Below are 20105 nucleotides of genomic sequence, written 5' to 3'. Positions count from 1 at the left end.
TACCATGGACAGAGGAGCCGGGCGGGCTACAGTCCTGTAGGGTCACAAAGAGTCGGAAACGACTGAGAGACTAAGCAACTGTGTGCAAGGCCTAGCTTGCAACAGTGAACAAGATGACCTGGTCCCTGACCTTCCAGCAGGAACAGAGATGGGCGCTCCCAGTAGAGTGGGAACAGGGCAGCAATTGGGGTAGGGGCAGTCAGGGAGGGCTTCCTGGAAGAGGTGATGCTCGAGCCAAGTCTTCAGAAAAAGAAGTTAGCAGGTAAAAAACTGGAAAAAAAAAAAAATCCTCCAGGTCGAACAAGGCACTGAGGCAAGAAAACTGGTCATGGTTCCCTTGGGAACAGAGGTCATTTGGGATGGCTAAAGGGACACTGGGGTCAGGTGCCAGGGCAAAGATGGCCTGGTGTACAGGGGAGGGGCAGAGGGGGCTGTCCTCTCTGGTCCAGGCAAGCGGGGGTTGCACCGTCTGTTGTTGTTTAGTCTCTTTTAAGTTGTGTCCGATTCTTTTGCAACCCCATGGACTGCAGCCCCCCAGGCTCCTCTGTCCATGGAATTGTCCAGGCAAGAATACTGAAGTGGGTTGCCATGCCCTCCTCCAGGAGATCTTCCCGACCCAGAGATCAAATCCATGTCTCCTGCATTGGCAGGCAGGTTATTCACCACTGGGCCACCAGGGAAGCCCTTGTACTGTCTGTACGGGATTTTAAATCAATAATAAAATCAATTGCGTCTGTTTGCTTTTTGAGCCAGGAATTCCAAACAGTGTCCGTGGGCTGTGCCTACCTTGTTACTCACTCTCTGAAGGTGTTTGGATTTCATCCCGAGAGCAGCAGTCAGCCTCTGAAGGCCGCAGCAGGACTGTGTTCTTCTTTGCCTGATTTTTACTTTTTTTTTTTAAATTATGAAAGGTTCCAAATTTGTAAATGTGGAGAAAAGGGTACAAATGGATCCTCAGGGACACCCAGGCCCTATAATCACCAATGCCATCTTCTTTCCTCTCCCCCAACCTTTTTTATTATGTATTTATTGATTTTTGGTTGGTGTGTTTTAAAGAAAATAGTCAGACATCATATAATTTCACCTGTAAACATTCAGAATGAATCTCTGAATCTCTGACAGATAGACTTAAAAGCTAAAACCAAAATATCACGATCACATCTACCAAAAGCAACCATCATTCTTCAAGGGTCAGTTTAGAACATTTAGGCTAGCCTTGGGGCCGAGTAAGAGGAGGATTCTTACCCAGGTGGGGCTGGAAAGCGGAGGTGTTTGACCTCAGGATACCGGGGTTTCGGCATGGGAGGAAAGCCAAGGTTCTGAGTGGGTAAAGGGGGGAATTCAGGCTTGAACCCACGCATCCAGATACCTGGAGAACCTTGAGGAAGGGGTGAAGAAAAAGCCAGTCATCTCAGAGCTGGGACAGGACTTGGTGAGCCATCGGAGGCAGTGGTGACTGACAGTGACAGAGATGTAAGTTAAAATTGTGGTTTCCACTATTATATTCAAAATGCATAACCAACAAAGACCTACTGTCAAGCACATGGAACTCTACTCAGGTGTTATGTGCCAGCCTGGATGGGAGGGGAATTTGGGGGAGAATGGCTGCATGTATAAGCATGGCTGAATCCCTTTGCTGTTCATCTGAAACTCACAATATTCTTAATCAGCTATGCCCCAATACAAAATAAAAAGTTAAGTTTGAAAAAAAAAACAACCTGTGGTTTCAAACCGAGGTGGCTGGTGAGAGATGGTGACAGAAAAGAGGGGTTTGGGATGACTTACAGGAGGCCTGACCCCCTCAGGATCTAAGGATCTAAGGCCTCCCTGTTCTGCCCAAGGCATTTGAGACAACCTACCTCTGTCCACCTGCACCCAGGCCTGATGGTGACCTGGTCACTTCATCACAGCCATCCCCGCCTTGGCCTGCACCCCTTGAGGCTTTTACACACACACACACACACACCCCTGACAGATCCTTTAAACATTTAAGTCAAGTTACATCACCTTGCTGCTCAAACACTCCAGTGCTCCCCAGCATCCCTCCAATTGCCTGTGGGGCCCTTCAGGCTCTGTCTCGCCCCCCATCCCATCCTTCTGGCTTCACTGCCTCTGCACTCTGCCCCAGCCACCCTGGCCTCCTCACGGCCCTGCAGACACATCAGGACCACGCTGGCCTCAGGGCCTTTGTGCCCCCTGTTCCCTGTGCCACCCTCACTTCCTTCAGGTCTCAGCTTTTAGAGACCACTCCTGGTCACCCTGTCTAAAATCAAGTTCAGTTCAGTTCAGTTTGGTCACTCAGTCGTGTCCAACTCTCTGCAACCCCATGGACTGCAGCACGCCAGGCCTCCCTGTCCATCACCATCTCCCAGAGTTACCCAAACTCATGTCCATTGTGTCAGTGATGCCATCCAACCATCTCATCCTCTGTCGTCCCCTTCTCCTGCCCTCAATCTTTCCCAGCATCAGGGTATTTTCAAATGAGTCAATTCTTCACATCAGGTGGCCAAAGTATTGCAATTTCAGCTTCAGCATCCATCCTTCCAATGATTATTCAGGACTGATCTCCTTTAGGATGGACTGGTTGGATCTCCTTGCAGTCCAAGGGACTCTCAAGAGTCTTCTCCAACACCACAGTTCAAAAGCATCAATTCTTCAGTGCTCAGCTTTCTTTATAGTCCAACTCTCACATCCATACATGACTACTGGAAAAACCATAGCTTTGACTAGACAGACCTTTGTTGGCAAAGTAATGTCTCTGCTTTTTAATATGCTGTCTAGGTTGGTCATAGTTTTCTTCCAAGGAGAAAGCGTCTTTTAATTTTATGGCTGCAGTCACCATCTGCAGTGATTTTGGAGCCCCCCAAAATAAGGTCTGTGATTGTTTTCACTGTTTCCCCATCTGTTTACCATGAAGTGATGGGACCGGATGCCATGATCTTAGTTTTCTGAATGAGCCTCCCTATCCCTGCATCCATATCTGACTTACTTCATCCTGTGAGTCTCCGGGGCAGCACTTGCTAACATCTGAAATACTATATATTCCCTTACTTGTTTATTTTCCATCCCCACCCCTGAAATGGAACAAAAGCTCTATGAGGGCAGGAGTGTTGTTTGTTTGCTTCGTCCCCACGGCCCGGAAGCGTCATTGCCGGTTGTATCTGCTGAATGCCTAAGCAGGTGTGCTGGCTTCAGAGCCAGGCTCTCCCCCCGCCCATGGTGCTCCGGGTGCCCCCCTCCATCACCCGGGATGTACCCTGGTTGTACCATGGGGCACACTCAGTATCCTTCCCCAGCCAAGCGCTGAGCCAACATCCTTTGAATAAATCTTATTGCCTTACCTCACAGAGCCCACAGTCGCCACCCAGAGGGCTGGAAAAGCATCAGGAAGATCACTTCCGATGGAAGTGAGTCCTCCGGTGGAGGCCACTCCATCCTTTCCAACTCCTATTGCCCCAATCGTGCAGAAGGGCCACCCCATCCACCCAGGCTTGGGGCCTGACCTCAGCCTCCCCTTCCATCCCCTTCCTCCACAGCCCCACCCTCCCCTGAGGCCCGCTCTTAGACCCTCTGCTCGGGGCTGACCCCCGGGGCCCGTCTCCCACTGGCCTGGAAGCAGGTTCCTACAACACGTTCCCAACAAACTCCTACCTGGATGGGTTTGTTGACCTGTTGGTTTAACCTGCCTTGATGCCTCTAATGTAGGGATTAGCAATCCCATTTCACAGAGCAGGAGACTGAGGCTGCCGATGTCGACGTGAATGGCCTGAGGTCACATGATGGGAAGACAGGGTCTGTGTGGCCCCATATTTGCCCTTGCGCTGGGGTCACACCTGACTCCCCCTTCTTTTATTTCCTTTCCTTTCGTTTCCTTTCATCCCTCCCTCCCTCCCTTCCTTCCTCCTTCCCTTCCCCCATTTTCTTATGGTTGTAAAATACCATAACATAAAATTGACCATTTAACCATTTTTGAGCTTACAGAGCGGCATTAAGTACATTCACATTTTTGTGCAACCATCCCCACCATCATCACCAGAACTCTTTGCATCTTCCCAAACAGAAACTCTGTCCCCACTGAACACCTGCCCCCCCATCCTCCCCGCCCCTATCCCTGGCCCCACCCTTCTACCTTCTGTCTGTCCGTGTAACCCTTCTGGGGACCTCATATAAGTGGAATCACACAGTGCTTGTCTTCCTGGGACGGGCTTATTTCACTCAGCATGATGTCCTCGAGGTCTGTCCATACTGTAGCAGAGGTCAGAATTTCCTTCCTTCTGATTTCTTTCTTTAAAACAAGAACACATGTTTCATGGTTTTGTAGCCTCATTGACACTGTTATTTATAGTAGCCTCCCAGTGGGGGAGGACGGGGGAGTATTTACCATTGACTGTGTTTATAATGGCCAGCACAGGGCAGTAGTAAATGCAGACGGATTTCTACTTGGTTTTCATTTTTGTCTTTAAATCCTGTATGGTCAGGGTCCTTCCCGCTTGTTACCCACATCCTCAGCCACCTGCTCCACCATCCCCCCAACTCTGTACATCACTGGTTATTTATAAATGCCTGTTCAGGTATATTACTAATGTTGAAAGGGTTTTAAGGAAACCCAGAGCTGGAGAACTGATGTCACCACTCCTCAGGGGCACAAGGAGGTTTGTGCTTGAGGCCGCCTTGGGGACCCAGGGCTCCTGATGAAGCAGCTGTCACCCTCCTGGCTGCTGAGCGTGTGAGCCTGTGTGTATGTACATGTCTTGTGTGTGTCTCTGTCTCTGTGTCCGTGTCTGTGTCTCTGTGTCCGTGTCTGTGTCTCTGCGTGTGTGTCTCTGTGTCTGTGTATGTGTCTCTGTGTGTCTGTCTCTATGGGTGTCTGTGTATCTTTGTGTGCATGTGTCTGTGTCTGTGTGTGTGTGAGTGTGAGTGTGTCTCTGTGTCTGTGTCTGTGTATCTGTGTGTGTCTGTGTGTGCATGTGTCTGTGTCTCCGTGTCTATGTGTGTGTGTGTGTGTCTCTGTGTCCGTGTCTATGTGTGTCTGTGTGTGCATGTGTCTATGTCTCCGTGTCTGTGTCTCTCTGTGTCTGTGTCTGTGTGTGTGTCTGTGTGTGTGTGTGTGAGTGTGTGTCTCTGTGTCTGTATCTCTCTGCGTCTGTGTCTGTGTGTGTGTCTGTGTGTGTGTGTGTGTGAGTGTGTGTCTCTGTGTCCGTGTCTGTGTGTGTGTGTGTGTGCATGTGTCTGTGTCTCCGCGTCTGTGTCTGTGTGTGTGTATATGTTTGTCGCTGTGTGTGTGTCTCTCTCTCTCTGTGTCCACGTCTGTGTGTCTGTGTGTGCATGTGTCTGTGTCTCCGTGTCCATGTCTGTGTGTATGTATATGTTTGTGTCTGTGTGTGTGTGTATGTCTCTCTGTGTCCGTGTCTGTGTGTGTGTGTGTGTGCATGTGTCTGTGTCTCCGTGTCCGTGTCTGTGTGTGTGTATATGTTTGTCGCTGTGTGTGTGTGTGTGTCTCTCTCTGTGTCCACGTCTGTGTGTCTGTGTGTGCATGTGTCTGTGTCTCCGTGTCCATGTCTGTGTGTATGTATATGTTTGTGTCTGTGTGTGTGTGTATGTCTCTCTGTGTCCGTGTCTGTGTGTGTGTGTGTGTGCATGTGTCTGTGTCTCCGTGTCCGTGTCTGTGTGTGTGTATATGTTTGTCGCTGTGTGTGTGTGTGTGTCTCTCTCTGTGTCCACGTCTGTGTGTCTGTGTGTGCATGTGTCTGTGTCTCCGTGTCCATGTCTGTGTGTATGTATATGTTTGTGGCTGTGTGTGTGTGTATGTCTCTCTGTGTCCATGTCTGTGTGTCTGTGTGTGCATGTGTTTGTGTCTGTGTGTGCATGTGTCTGTGTCTCCGTGTCCGTGTCTGTGTGTGTGTATATCTTTGCGGCTGTGTCTGTGTGTGTACACACACGTATCAGGAAGTCCTCAGGTCCTAGAGGGACTTCAGCAGCCTAAGGATGCTGACCCAGAATGGCTCATTTCAGATTCCTGGGAGATGCTATCTGACCCAGAACCAGGAGATGAGAAGGAGTGCGGATATTAAGGAAACAAAACTGGTGGGGCAGGAAGACAGAAAAAGGAAACCAATCTGATTATTTCTCAGGTCTGAGGCTCGCCAGTAAAATCACCTCTACACAGTACTTGTTTCCTAAAAGCATGTTCTGTTTTCTGGGCTATTCAGCACCGTCCCTCCCAAGTTTCTCATCCACCTGATTGTCCTAAGAATTGGCTTTCCTGGGGTGAGTTTTCTGTTTACTGTGGCCTATGAATAGCAGAAGCACAAACTGTGCCCAGAGTCCAGGGTCCTGGTGGCTTTCTCCTGACACCGTGTGACCTCAGGAGCTGGGCCGTGGACAAGCCTCCTTGGGGAGCAGCTCCTGGGAGCCAAAGCTCCTCCTCCTTTGGGAGCCTGCTCTGTGCTGGCCTCCGTGAGCTGTGGGTGTGAACCCAGCAGGGTCCCTGTTGCCAGGGAACTGAGAACTCCCAGCTGCCATTGCTCAAGCACCCAGGTTGTAACGATCACATAGGACCTTTGGTCCACCATTACTACCCCTGGTGTGATGGCTGGGTGAGATGACATGAGCACCAACTCAGAGAAGGGAGTGAGGCAGGAATTCAGAGACAGCACTGTGTCCAGCACGGTGCTCCAAGCCCTGTGGTGGCTCTGCTGGGCAGTTAGACCAGGAGAGGGAGTCCAGAACGGCGGCGGCTAGAAGACAGGAAGGGAAAAGCCCGCGAAAACAGAACAAAGGAAGGTCCGAGGACCGGAGTGAGGACCTCAGGTAGAACAAATGGCATTCCTCGCTAGCCCAATTTATATAGGGCAGGCCCAGGGGGAGGAAAAACATATGAAAAGAGGAGCCAAAAGGCTGGGACTCTCTCTCTTCTCTTCTTGTCTTTTGGGTCAGCATGCCCTCACACCTTGAGGATGTATTTTCCTTTTATTCTCTAAATAAAACTGAGCTGTAACACAGAGCTGTAACACTGATCTGTCCGAGAGCTATAACATGGTCTGTCCGAGAGCCGAGAGCTATAACACTGTCTGACAGGTGTGACAGGCCGAGGGCTTTAACGTCCGTTGCTTCAAGATTTTGTTGTGATGAGACAGAACCGAGGAGATTACACTCCCCTGATAGCTCCGAGGCATAAACGCTGTCCCCAGAGAGTACAGGAGGATACAGACAAGGTTCACACCAGTCCAGTCTGTGGCCCCAGAGGGAGTGACATAAATACGTGTCGAATGGATGGATGGATGAGTGAGTGAATGGATGAACGGATGGTGATGATGGATGGACGGATGAGTGAGTGAATGGATGGATGAGTGAGTGAATGGATGGATGAGTGAGTGAATGGATGAATGGATGGTGATGATGGATGGATGAATGGTGATAATGGACGGATAGATGGATGGATGGTGATGATGGACGGATGGATGAGTGGGTGAATGGATGAAGGATGGATGGTGATGATAGATGGACAAATAGACAGATAGATGGTTGGATGGATAGATGAGAGGTTATTCAGCTAAACTAAGCTTTGAACCCACCGGTTTTTCAGACACTGGGCTCTGCTGGACCCTGGGAGAGTCACAGAAAGCAGAGATTCTCTTCTTTGGAAAACTAAGAATAAATACTTCTTGACAAAGAGGAATGATGCCAGACAGATAAAAAGCGAAAACGACTTTGAGATATTTTGAGATAATAAAATGAAAATGGCACAATGGTGCCAAATGAAACCAAACTGAGGTACAGGTCTAAGTGCAGTATGAAAAAGAAAGAAACACAGCTGGAGAAACCTCTGTGCAACAGCCGTGACCATGGTATTTCTGGGATTCCATAGACTTCACAACTAATTAGGAATTCTCCAATTGGCTTGGAATCAGAGAGTTTTCAAGCCGGGCTGGTTTTGGAGAACTCCTTGCGTAGGTCCAGCTTGCATCGGCCCCGATGCAGAATGCTGTGTTAGAGGAGCCGGTCTTGGGCCTCATCTTCCATTTCAGAGCCTGCAAGGACGGTTCCAGCAGTAGCCTGCTCAGGCTCTCCCCTCCTGAGATGACACTGCAGGATTCCAGGGGTCTCTGGAGCGAGGAGCTATTTCTGGGCCAAGACTCCTTATGTGTGTTTGGCCTTCAAGGCGCACACTGTGACTTTACTGCACCTGCGGAGGCCTCACCCGGCAACCCTCCTGGGAGGGCACTGCTCCCCTCCCTCTTCCTCCCCCACTTCCTCCAAGGAACCAAACAGAAGCTGGGAATGCAGCTTCTGGAGCTGCCAGGAAGGACCCTCCAACCACCACCCAGGGGCGAAAAGCCAAAGGGAAACTCATGAAGACACCTCTGATGAACATTCGTTACATTTTTTACACTAAAGAATAATTTCCAATCCTAAAAACAGTCCTTCTCATTGAAAAAAAGAAAGCTTTAGGCAACACTGATAAGTTTAAAGAGGGTTTAAGGAAAAAAAAAGTCACCTGAAATCCCACCGCCCAGAGCTAATGGGCCCGACCACATGGCTGACGATCCTTTCAGATAAGCTTTTAGGGCCTCTGTTTACAGAGGTGCCATTTTGCAAAAATGGGCTCGAGCTGTTCTATAGCCTTTCTTAAAAAAACAAAAACCAACAGTCCGCTGTCAGCCTCGTTCTATGCCAATGAATATGAATTTACATCGTCAGTTTGAAAACCATGCATTGTGCCTTTATCCCACTTGATTTATAGTTCATAATTAGACTGTGAACGAATCCCCTATGAATGGACATATAGGTTGTCTCCTGCTTTTCATCCTCACAAGAACATCCCACTAGCAGTCTCCTGCAGAATTTTCCCTTCTGCTCCCTTCATGGAAAGCTAGCTCAGAGACGCCTGCAAGAAGGAGAGAGGGAGAGAGAGCTGGAAAAAAAGAGAGGAGGAAGGAGTTCCCTGTGGTCCAGAGGCTTAGGGGTCTCTCTGGCTCTCAACACAGGGGGCTTGGGTCAGGGAACCAGATCTCACTTGCCACAACTTCCATGCCACAACTAAAAGATCCCACGTGCCACATCTAAGACCTGGTGCAGCCAAAATGAATGAATGAATAAGGAAATAAATGTGTGCTGTGCTAAGTCAGTTCAGTCATGTCCCATTCTTTGCAATCCCATGGACTGTAGTCTGCCAGGCTCCTCTTTCCATGAGATTCTTCAGGCAAGAATACTGGAGTGGGTTGCCAGGGGATCTTCCTGACCCAGGGATTGACCCCGTGTCTCTCGCATTTCCTGCATTGGCGGGCAGGTTCTTTACCGCCAGCACCACCTTAAAAGAGGAGGAGATAACAAGTGGTGCTGGGAAATCTGGTCAACCACTTGTAAAAGAATGAAACTAGAACACTTTCTAACACCATACACAAAAATAAACTCAAAATGGATTAAAGATCTCAACGTAAGACCAGAAACTATAAAACTCCTAGAGGAGAACATAGGCAAAACACTCTCTGACATACATCACAGCAGGATCCTCTATGACCCACCTCCCAGAATATTGGAAATAAAAGCAAAAATAAACAAATGGGACCTAATTAACCTTAAAAGCTTCTGCACATCAAAGGAAACTATTAGCAAGGTGAAAAGACAGCCTTCAGAATGGGAGAAGATAATAGCAAATGAAGCAACTGACAAACAACTAATCTCGAGAATATACAAGCAACTCCTACAGCTCAACTCCAGAAAAATAAATGACCTAATCAAAAAATGGGCCAAAGAACTAAATAGACATTTCTCCAAAGAAGACATCCAGATGGCTAACAAACACATGAAAAGATGCTCAACATCACTCATTATCAGAGAAATGCAAATCAAAACCACTATGAGGTACCATTTCACACCAGTCAGAATGGCTGCGATCCAAAAGTCTACAAGTAATAAATGCTGGAGAGGGTGTGGAGAAAAGGGAACCCTCTTACACTGTTGGTGGGAATGCAAACTAGTACAGCCACTATGGAGAACAGTGTGGAGATTCCTTAAAAAACTGGAAATAGAACTGCCTTATGATCCAGCAATCCCACTGCTGGGCATACACACTGAGGAAACCAGAAGGGAAAGAGACACGTGTACCCCAATGTTCATCGCAGCACTGTTTATAATAGCCAGGACATGGAAGCAACCTAGATGTCCATCAACAGATGAATGGATAAGAAAGCTGTGGTACATATACACAATGGAGTATTACTCAGCCATTAAAAAGAATACATTTGAATCAGTTCTAATGAGGTGGATGAAACTGGAGCCTATTATACAGAGTGAAGTAAGCCAGAAAGAAAAACACCAATACAGTATACTAACACATATATATGGAATTTAGAAAGATGGTAACAATAACCCTGTGTACGAGACAGCAGAAGAGACACTGATGTATAGAACAGTCTTATGGACTCTGTGAGAGAGGGAGAGGGTGGGAAGATTTGGGAGAATGGCATTGAAACATGTAAAATATCATGTATGAAACGAGTTGCCAGTCCAGGTTCGATGCACGATTCTGGATGCTTGGGGCTGGTGCACTGGGACGACCCAGAGGGATGGAATGGGGAGGGAGGAGGGAGGAGGGTTCAGGATGGGGAGCACATGTATACCTGTGGCGGATTCATTTTGATATTTGGCAAAACTAATACAATTATGTAAAGTTTAAAAATAAAATAAAATTAAATTTAAAAAAATTTAAAAAAAAAAAGAGGAGGAGAGAAGAGAACAATGGTGTTTGGGCTTCTAAAGAGGTTCCCCGGAGGAGCTGAGGTGGCAGCCTGGGTGGGCAGTGCCTGGGGAGGGGTTGCTCCAGGCCCAAGGTGGGAGGGTGGGGCCAGAAGCCTGAGGCTTGACTCAGCTGCCCTTCGCCTGATCAGAAGGTTCCAGAACCTGGATCCCTAGAGGTGTGGGTCCAGCGTGCCCCAGCCTGAGCAGCTTAACAATAACCTGTATGTCCAAACCATGTGGAACGCAGAGCTGGGGTGATCAGAGAGGCTGTAATGAGCTGCTCCCACAGGGGTGGGGATCGGGTTGCTGAGTACATGACTCTATTGACACCTGTGGAAACCGGCCCAGGGTCACCAGGCAGGATAAATATATTCCTACTCTGGCCCTACCCCCTCCCAGCCCCAGCCCTAAGCCAAGTCCTCAGAACTCATGGCTCCAACACTTGACCTTGCTCAGAGGAGGCCAACGTGCCCGGGGCATGCTGCCCAGGAGAGATAAGCAGAGGTACATGGAGGGGGAGTTTCTCGGGGTCTCCATTCTGAGTCATGTGAGAACATCCTTAATACGTAGGCAGCCTATTACCACTCAACAACAATTTAAAGACAAGCCACAGCCTAGGAGAAAGTATTTTCATAGCATATATCCAACAACAGCCTTTGGTCTAGAATATACAAAGAGCTCCCAAAATCCATTAATAAGAAAATAGGGACATCTTAGGACTTCCAGTGTTTAAGACTCCATGCTCCATTGCAGGGGCCACGTGTGCTTAGTCGCTCAGTCGTGTCTGACTCCTTGCAACCCCATGGATTGTAGTCTTCCAGGCTCCTCTGTCCATGGCAATTCTCCAGGCAAGAATACTGGAGTGGGTTGCCATGCCCTCCTCCAAGGGATCTTCCCAATCCAGGGATCAACCCAGGTCTCCCACATTGCACGCAGATTCTTTACAGTCTGAGCCACCAGAGAAGCCCAAGATCCTTCATGGCATGGCCCAAAGAAAGAAAGGAGGAAGGAGGAAGGAGGAAAGAGAGAAAGAAAACTATCTGATGATGAAAAATGGGCAAAAGACCTGAACAGACGCCTCACCGCATCTGCTATCTGGGTGACAGATAAGCATGTGAAAAGATGCTCAGCATCATTCGTTGATGATGATTAGTTACAAATTTTTAAAAAGCATTTTTGAGTCCACAACTGATCATTTCATCAGTTCTGTGAAGTTAGTGGTAGTTGTTATTATTATTAGTCCCATTTAATAGTGAAGAACTGGAGGCTCCTGGAGGTGAAATGACTTACCTAAGGTCAAAAATGAGACTCAGAGTCACGGAACTCCTTCCACTTAAGAGGTCTCTGTGGTTTAAGAATGTTCTAGAAGCCGACACTTTGTATCCAACTGGACAGGGTCACATTTCTCCTTTTAAGTGAGGAGAGAAGACCGTACCCAGCCACATACCCTGCCATCACGGATGGATAGTCCAGCTTCATAGCAGGAGGCCCTGGTACAGGGCTGGCCCCTAGGGGTATGTAGGACAGAGTGACCACTGAATGTCCAACAGCAAGGGCGCTCATAGGCTGGAAAGGCCTGCCCCGTGGACCTACCAGAGCTGGCATTTGGCTTCATAGGAAGGGGGCCTATCCCAGGAGCAGCTGGCTCTGATCCAGGGTCTGGCACATGGTAGCGAACCTGTAGGTTTGGCTTCCTGGCTGTGGATATGGACAGGAGTCCAATTAAAAAAAAGAAAAGAAAACTTACTTATTTAATAATTTGGCTGCATCGGGTCTTAGCTGCGCCACGCGGGATCTTTCATTGCGGCACATGGACTCTCTAGTTGCCACACGCAGGCTTGGTTGCTGTAGGGCATGTGGGATCTTAGTTCCTTGACCAGGGATTGAACCCGTGTCCCCTACACTACAAGGTGGATTCTCAACCGCCGGATCACCAGGGAAGTCATTACGGGTCTGATTTTCGTCAACTCACCTTGACTGAGAACTTCGCTCCATCCAAAGTTATGGATGGGCCCCGGTCCTGGCACTTGGGACCCTGCAGGGGGCACTGCGGGGATTGGGGGTGTGGTCCTCAGGCTGGAGAAGGAACAGAAGGCAAAGGATGGATCAAAGCGCCACTCCCCCGCCTTCACCTCCCCAGCTCCCCTGCCCGCCTCAGTCTGCCTCCCGCTCCAGCACTTAGCACAGTTCTCCCCCACCAGAGGCCCATAGACAACAGTGCAGCCTCCTTGGAGGCAGAGAAAGAGTCCAGTTAACTGTCTGTCCTTGCTGGGGTCTAGTGAAGAACGTGACACAGAGCTCCAGAGACTGCGGAAAGGCAGGCAGGCAGGCGAGACTGTTGCATAAGGAGGAGCAGGCCTGTTCTGTTGGGAGCAGAGCCCAGCCCTCTGTGTATGCTGAGCCAAGGGGTTTCCAGATGCAGACACCAAGAACAACTTCCACTTCCCTGAATAGAGTGCTGTGCTTGGAGTCAGTGGTCCCATCAAAGGGCTCCAGCTTTCATTCATTCAACAAAGATTTTGTTGATCATCTACTAGATGCCAGGCACTTTACAGGTATGAACACAATTCTCCCAACAACCTATTTAATTTCATGGCTGCAGCTATGAAATTAAAAGATGTTTGGTCCTTGGAAGGAAATCTATGACAATCCTAGACAGTGCATTAAAAACCAGAGACATCACTTTGCTGACAAAGGTCTATATAGTCAAAGCTATGGTTTTTCCAGTAGTCAGGTACAGATGGGACAGCTGGACCATAAAGAAGGCTGAGCACCAAAGAATTGATGCTTTTGAACTGTGGTGTGGGAGAAGACTCTTGAGAGTCCCTTGGACTGCAAGGAGATCCAACCAGTCCATCCTAAAGGAGATCAGTCCTGAATATTCACTGGAAGGACTGATGCTGAAGCTGAAGCTCCAAAACTTAGGCCACCTGATGCAAAGAGACGATACACAGGAAAAGACCCTGATGCTGGGAAAGATTGAGGGTGGGAGAAGAGGATGAGATGGTTAGATAATATCACTGGCTCAAAGGACATGAATTTGAGCAAACTCCAGGAGATAGTGGAGGACAGAGGGGCCTGCAGTCGTCAGGCGTGCTGCAGTCCCTGGGGTCACAAAGAATCAGACACAACCTAGCAATTGAACAAGAAACCTAATTGGTAATCACTGTTATCCTCGTTTTATAGGCAAGAAAATTGAGGCAGGGAGAGAAGTAAGGGGCAAACCTCATGGAATCTGGTTTCTGATTCTAGTTTTTATTAAAAAATAGTAACAGCTGTCTTTTATTAATTTATTTTGCCCATCCGTTGGGGTATGCAAGATCTTAGTTCCTTGACCAAGGCTGGAACCCGTGCCCCCTATAGTGGAACCAGGGAGTCCCAACCACTGGACCACCAGGGAAGTTCCATGAGTCCAAGTTCTTGACCACCACACAGCAGTACCTCCCAGTAGAGAGATCAAGCCCCCGTCATCACCACGCTTATGTTCTATGAGGACAAGACCCCCAAGCCACCTAGCAGATCTATAATGCATGGTTGGATAGTGACAAGTGCCAGGAAGAAAAACAAAGCCATGTCTCAGATGCTGACTCGCTGTGTGCTTTCTTGAAAATTGCTTCATCTTTCTGAGCCTTGGTTTTCTCATCTGCTAAAAGCAGATCATTCACTCATCCACCCTACCCACCTGCCCAGGTTGTTGGAAGGATCAAAATGAGCTCATGGACAAAGGAGCCCTTTGTTTTCATGGTTGAATCAGCACCAACCCCTGACTCCACGAAATTCTCCCCCAGGGGATTCCGGTCAGCTTACCCCCTACAGAAAGACATCACTAGACTTCCCGCAGGTACCTTTAGGAGCCAGATGACTCCAAGCCCAGTGCGATTCTTAGTGTATTTTTGTAGGCAGAGAACATTGCATTCACCTACTCTTGGTTACCTTGTGGGCCTTCCCCAGACCAAGCACACTTACTGAAATGGAACTTTCTGGCATGCTGACCATTAAAAACTCCCCCATGGAGACGTCCCTGGTGGTCCAGTGGTTAAGGCTCCATGATCCCAATGCAGGGGGAACGGGTTCGATCCCTGGTTGGGGGACTAGGGTCCCACATGCTGCATGGTGGGGCCAAATAAATAAATAAATAAAATGAAAAAAAAAAGATGGCCTTTTCAATTAAAAAATTTAAAAAACAACCCTTCCCTGTGAGAAAGACAAGCCACAAGAGACTATGGGGGCAGATGCTGGATGCCCTACGTTTGCTTCAGGCCTGTTTGTCCCCTGTCGGCCACCCGATGGTAAGAGCTGACTCACTGGAAAAGACCCTAATGCTGGGAAAGATTGAGGGCAGGAGAAGGGGGCGACAGAGGATGAATGGCATCCTCTGTTTGTTGAATGGCATGGCCATCGTGTCTGACTCGATGGACACGAATCTGAGTAAACTCCGGGAGTTGGTGATGGTCAGGGAGGCCTGGTGTGCTGCAGTCCATTGAGTCGCAAAGAGTTGGACACTACTGAGCGACTGAACAACGACAACAGCAATTTGCCACCCATCACCACCATGTCCGGTGTCCCAGGAGGCTGGCCTTCCCTGGCCTCCCAGGTCCCTGCTCTCCCACTGGTTCTGGCTGGGCAGTGGCTGTGTCTGTCTCTGAGGGCCAGGCTTTCCCTACAGCTGTATCCAGGTGGGGTGTCTCTTCAGTCACCTCTCTAGGGATGGGGGCGGCCCCTCACCATCCTTCGTTGGTTTCCCGTAACACTGCCCCAGTTAGCATGTTGTCTCTTCATCAAACTCTAGGCAGCGACCCTACAGCAGTGTGCTCTTTCTTGCTGGGCACCACCCTGCCCGACTGAAGAACCTCCTGTTGGGGAATATCCACCCCCAGAATCACGGCAGGGCAGGGGCCAGGCTCTTCTCACTGGCCCCCAACTCGTTAGCCAGAAGATGAGAATCACAAGGGAAGAAGCTGGAAGTGCCCCGGGCTCTGGGCGGGGCTCTGCACTCCGAGGATGGACTCCAGGCCTCGGCTGCCGGGGGAGAGGTGGAGGGGCCCTCCACTTCCTCTCCTGGATGTCTGGGCGCTGTCCTCAAAGGCCTCCTCCTTGCTCTACCCAGAGAAGCTCCACTTTCATCGTTCACAAGCCAGACTTCTGCACAAAGGTCTGCCGTTTAGAGAAGCCCTGCTGCTAAAGAGATGAAAAACAAACCCGTGTCCAGTGAACAGACTCTGAAGAGCAGCAGGTGGGAGGGAACGGCACCTCGTTGGCAGCATCGCAGACGGCCCTGCAGGGAGGAGTCTCAGCCAAGATCTGATTTTTACCTTTGGGGAAACTGAGGCCCTGCTCAGGAGAAGTGAGGTTCATCCTCAGGTGTGAAGTATTCAGGCTGAGCGAGTGCTGGTAAAGGACCACTTGCCAATATGATTCTTCATTGCGGGATTCCAGTTTTCAGAATACAGTGACATGCTCTAGGGATCAGATGATAATAGAAAACATATGCAAGACATTACTATGTGCTAAATAAAAGGTTCTTTGGGTCTTAAGTAGTTGGTTCCCAGGCCCAAACCTAGAGAGAAAACAGGGAAATTAGCTCTGTCTTAAGTGGGTTCCTTTTTCCTTTAGGAGTGAATTCAGGGATTTCCCTGGTGGTCCAGAGGTGAAGGCTCTATGCTTCCAGTGTAGGGGGCCCGGGTTCGATCCCTGGTCCGGGAGCTAAGATCGCACATGCTACACATGATGTGGCCAAAAAATAAATAAATAAGAGTGAATCGAGGCATCAACCCTAAATGTAAAAGTTAAAACCGTACCACTCTTAGAAGAAAATGCTGGACAAATCTTCATGACCTTGAGTTTGGCAGTGGGTTCTTAAATATGAAACCAAAAGCACAGGGTGGCAAAATAAAAAAAAAAAACAGATAAGTTGGACTGCATTAAAATTAACTTTTTGGGGGGTGGGGGAAGGAAAGATTGGGAGTTTGGGATTAACATATGCAAACTAGTAAATATATTAATAGGATTGATAAACTACCAGATCCTATTGGATAGGGCTTCCCGGATAGCTCAGTTAGTAAAGAATCTGCCTGCAATGCAAGAGACCCCGCTTCAATTCCCGGGTCGGGAAGATCTGCTGAAAAAGGGACAGGCTACCCACTCCAGTATTCTTGGGCTTCCCTTGTGGCTCAACTGGTAAAGAATCTGCCCGCAATGCGGGAGACCTGGGTTCAATCCCTGGGTTGGGAAGATCCCCTGGAGAAGGGAAAGGCTACCCACTCCAGTATTGTGGCCTGGAGAATTCTGCGGACTATATGGTCCGTGGGGTCACACAGAGTCAGACACAACGGAGAGACTTTTACTTCCCTCACTGTATAGCAAAGTGAGCTATACTCAATATCCTGTGAAAGGAAAAAGAACACGAAAAGGAATATACATGTATAACTGAGTCATTCTGCTGGACAGCAGAAAGGAACACGATGTCGTAAATCAACTACACTGCAAAAAAAATTAAGATAGATAAAGAAGAAAAAATAAATAAAATTAACTTCTGCACATCAAAGGACATTATCAAAAACTGAAAAAGCCCACAGAATGGGAGAAAATATTTGTAAATCATATATCTGATAAGGGTCCAGTATCTAAAATATATAAAGAACACTTCCAGCTCAACAACAGAAAGACAAACCAATTTAAAAATGGGCAAAGGACTTGACATTTTTCCAAAGATATGCAAGTGACCAACGAGCACATGAAAAGATGCTCAACATCATCAGGCATCAGTTCAGTTCAGTTCAGTTCATTCACTCAGTCGTGTCTGACTCTTTGCGACCCCATGAATCGCAGCACGCCTGGCCTCCCTGTCCATCACCATCTCCCAGAGTTCAAACTCACGTCCATCGAGTCGGTGATGCCATCCAGCCGTCTCATCCTCTGTCGTCCCCTTTTCCTCCTGTCCCCAATCCCTCCCAGCATCAGGGTCTTTTCCAATGAGTCAACTCTTCGCATGAGGTGGCCAAAGTACTGGAGTTTCAGCTTTAGCATCATTCTTTCCAAAGAACACCCAGGACTGATCTTTAGAATGGACTGGTTGGATCTCCTTGGGGAGTCTAAATAAAAACCAGAATGAGATACCACTTCCCACCCACTAGGATGTCCATAGTTTTTATTTTTGTTTTTAAGGAAAATAACAAATGTTAGTGATGTATGTGTATTAGCTGCTCAGTCGTGTCCGACTCTTTGTGACCCCATGGACTGTAGCCCACCAGGCTCCTCTGTCCTTGAAATTCTCCAGGCAAGAATACTGGAATGGGTTGCCATTTCCTTCTCTAGGGGATCTTCCTGACCCAGGGATTGAACCCTGGTCTCCTGCATTGCAGGCAGATTCTTTACCACCTGAGCCACCAGGGAAGCCCAAATGTTAGGGAGGATGTGGAGAAATGGAACCCTTGTGAATTGCTGGTGAGAAGGTGAAATGATTTAGCCTCCTGTGGAAATAGTTTGGTGATTCCTCAAAAAACCAAACATGGAATTACCAAATGGCCCAGCAATTCCATTCCTAAGGAAATATCCAAAAGAATGGAAAACAAATACAGGTGCACATTTGTTCACAGCAGCCCAATTCACAGCAGTCAAAAGGTGGAAACAAGGGACTTCCCTGGTAGACCAGGGGTTAAGAATCTGCCTTGCAATGCAGGAGACGTGAGTTCAATTCCTGGTCAGGGAACTAAGATCTCCCAAGCTGTGGCGCAGCTGAGAGCCCCACACACCACAACCAGAGAGCCTTCGAGCCACAGTGGAAGATCCCGTGTGATGCAACGAGGATCCCATGTGCCCCAACAAAGAACTGACACAAACAAAAAAATAAAATAAAATAAAGGTGGGAACAACCCAGATATCCATCAGTGGATGAACAGATAAAGAAACTGTGGTCCAACAAAGTGAAAGATGATTATTCAGCCCTAAAAAGGAGTGAAGTGCTGATACATTCAACAATGTAGATGAACTTTGAAACCATTATGCTAAATGAAAGAAGCCAGGCACAAAAGTCATTGTATGCCATCGTATGGTTTTACTTCTAAAATTCCTAGAAAAGGTAAAACCATAAAGACAGAGAGCAGACTGGTGACTGCCTAGGGCTGGGTGAGAAACTGTTTGATGGTTTGTAGATTTCCTTTTGAGTTAGTGAAAATGTTTTCAAACTGTTAATAGATAGAGGTGGTAAGCAGCTACGGAACATTGAGAATATACTAAATGCCACTGAGTTAGTTACTTAATATGGTTAATTTTATGTTACATTAAATTTTTTATCAATTAAAAGAATAGTGAATTAGGGATCAGAGGGTGGAGATGGGGTGATTGCAGATGCCAAGAAGGAAGTTCCCTGGGGAAGTTTCTCCCTCCAGACCCAGAGGCTGTCTCTGGGCTTGAGAAAGTCACAAAGGACTCCTGCTGTGTTTAGTGGCTCTGACTCTTTGTGATCCCGTGGACTGTAGCCCGCCAGGCTCCTCTGTACAGGGGATTCTCCAGGCAAGAATACTGGAGTGGGTTGCCATGCCCTCCTCTAGAGGATCTTCTCAACCCAGGGATCAAACCCAGGTCTCCTGCATTGCAGGCGGATTCTTTACCATCTGAGCCACCAGGGAAGGACTCTTAAGGTCCTTCCATCCTCTTTTCTGGATGGAAAAGACAAGCCCTGAGAAGACAGGGACTTGCTCAAGGCCTGGAGAGCAAGGAAAACCACAGAAGAATTAGAGGTAAAGATTCAGAACTCAAAGCTGTCATTGTACCATGGTGCCCCATGGGCTCTGCTGGCCATGGTGGGCTGGAGGGGGCCCACAGCCATGATCAGATGAGGGAAGTCCAAGCTCACACTTCTGGCCTGAGCATATGAAAGGGACAGAGTCATCAAGCAGCTGTTATCCAGGCTTATCCATGCCCAGGGCCTTGAATGAGCCCACCCATGTCTTCTTCCTTGAGCGTAAGCCCCTTGCATGGTGCAATTACAGTTTTAAGAGGAAAATTCATTAGCCAGCTCTTTGATTTCTGCCCACAGCCTACACCCCTGGGCTGAGGTCATCAGTTTTCCCACAAGGGCATTGGGAGGAAGGCAAATGTCCTAGCAGCAAGGCATTCCCTGATCCCCGCGGAGGGACCCGGGAGCATCCAGTCAAGCCCTGGAAGGGGAGGCCTACTGAGCCCACTGGAGCCCTGGAGGGGTTCTTTTCTTCTTTTTTAAGTTTTGCTGGCTCAGACCTGCTGGGCAGGTATAAAAGGGAAAGGCCAGCCTCTGGGGGGCACCCAGTCTCTTCCAGTGTGGTCTCAGGTGAGTACCACAGAGGGGACTGGGGGAGGTGGGGAATGGGGAGGGGGTGCCATGGAGA

Source organism: Bubalus kerabau, chromosome 23 (genome assembly GCF_029407905.1).
Source record: "Bubalus kerabau isolate K-KA32 ecotype Philippines breed swamp buffalo chromosome 23, PCC_UOA_SB_1v2, whole genome shotgun sequence".
Taxonomy (NCBI): domain Eukaryota; kingdom Metazoa; phylum Chordata; class Mammalia; order Artiodactyla; family Bovidae; genus Bubalus; species Bubalus kerabau.
The sequence above is the reverse complement of the archived record's forward strand: the minus strand, read 5'-3'. Positions refer to the sequence as shown.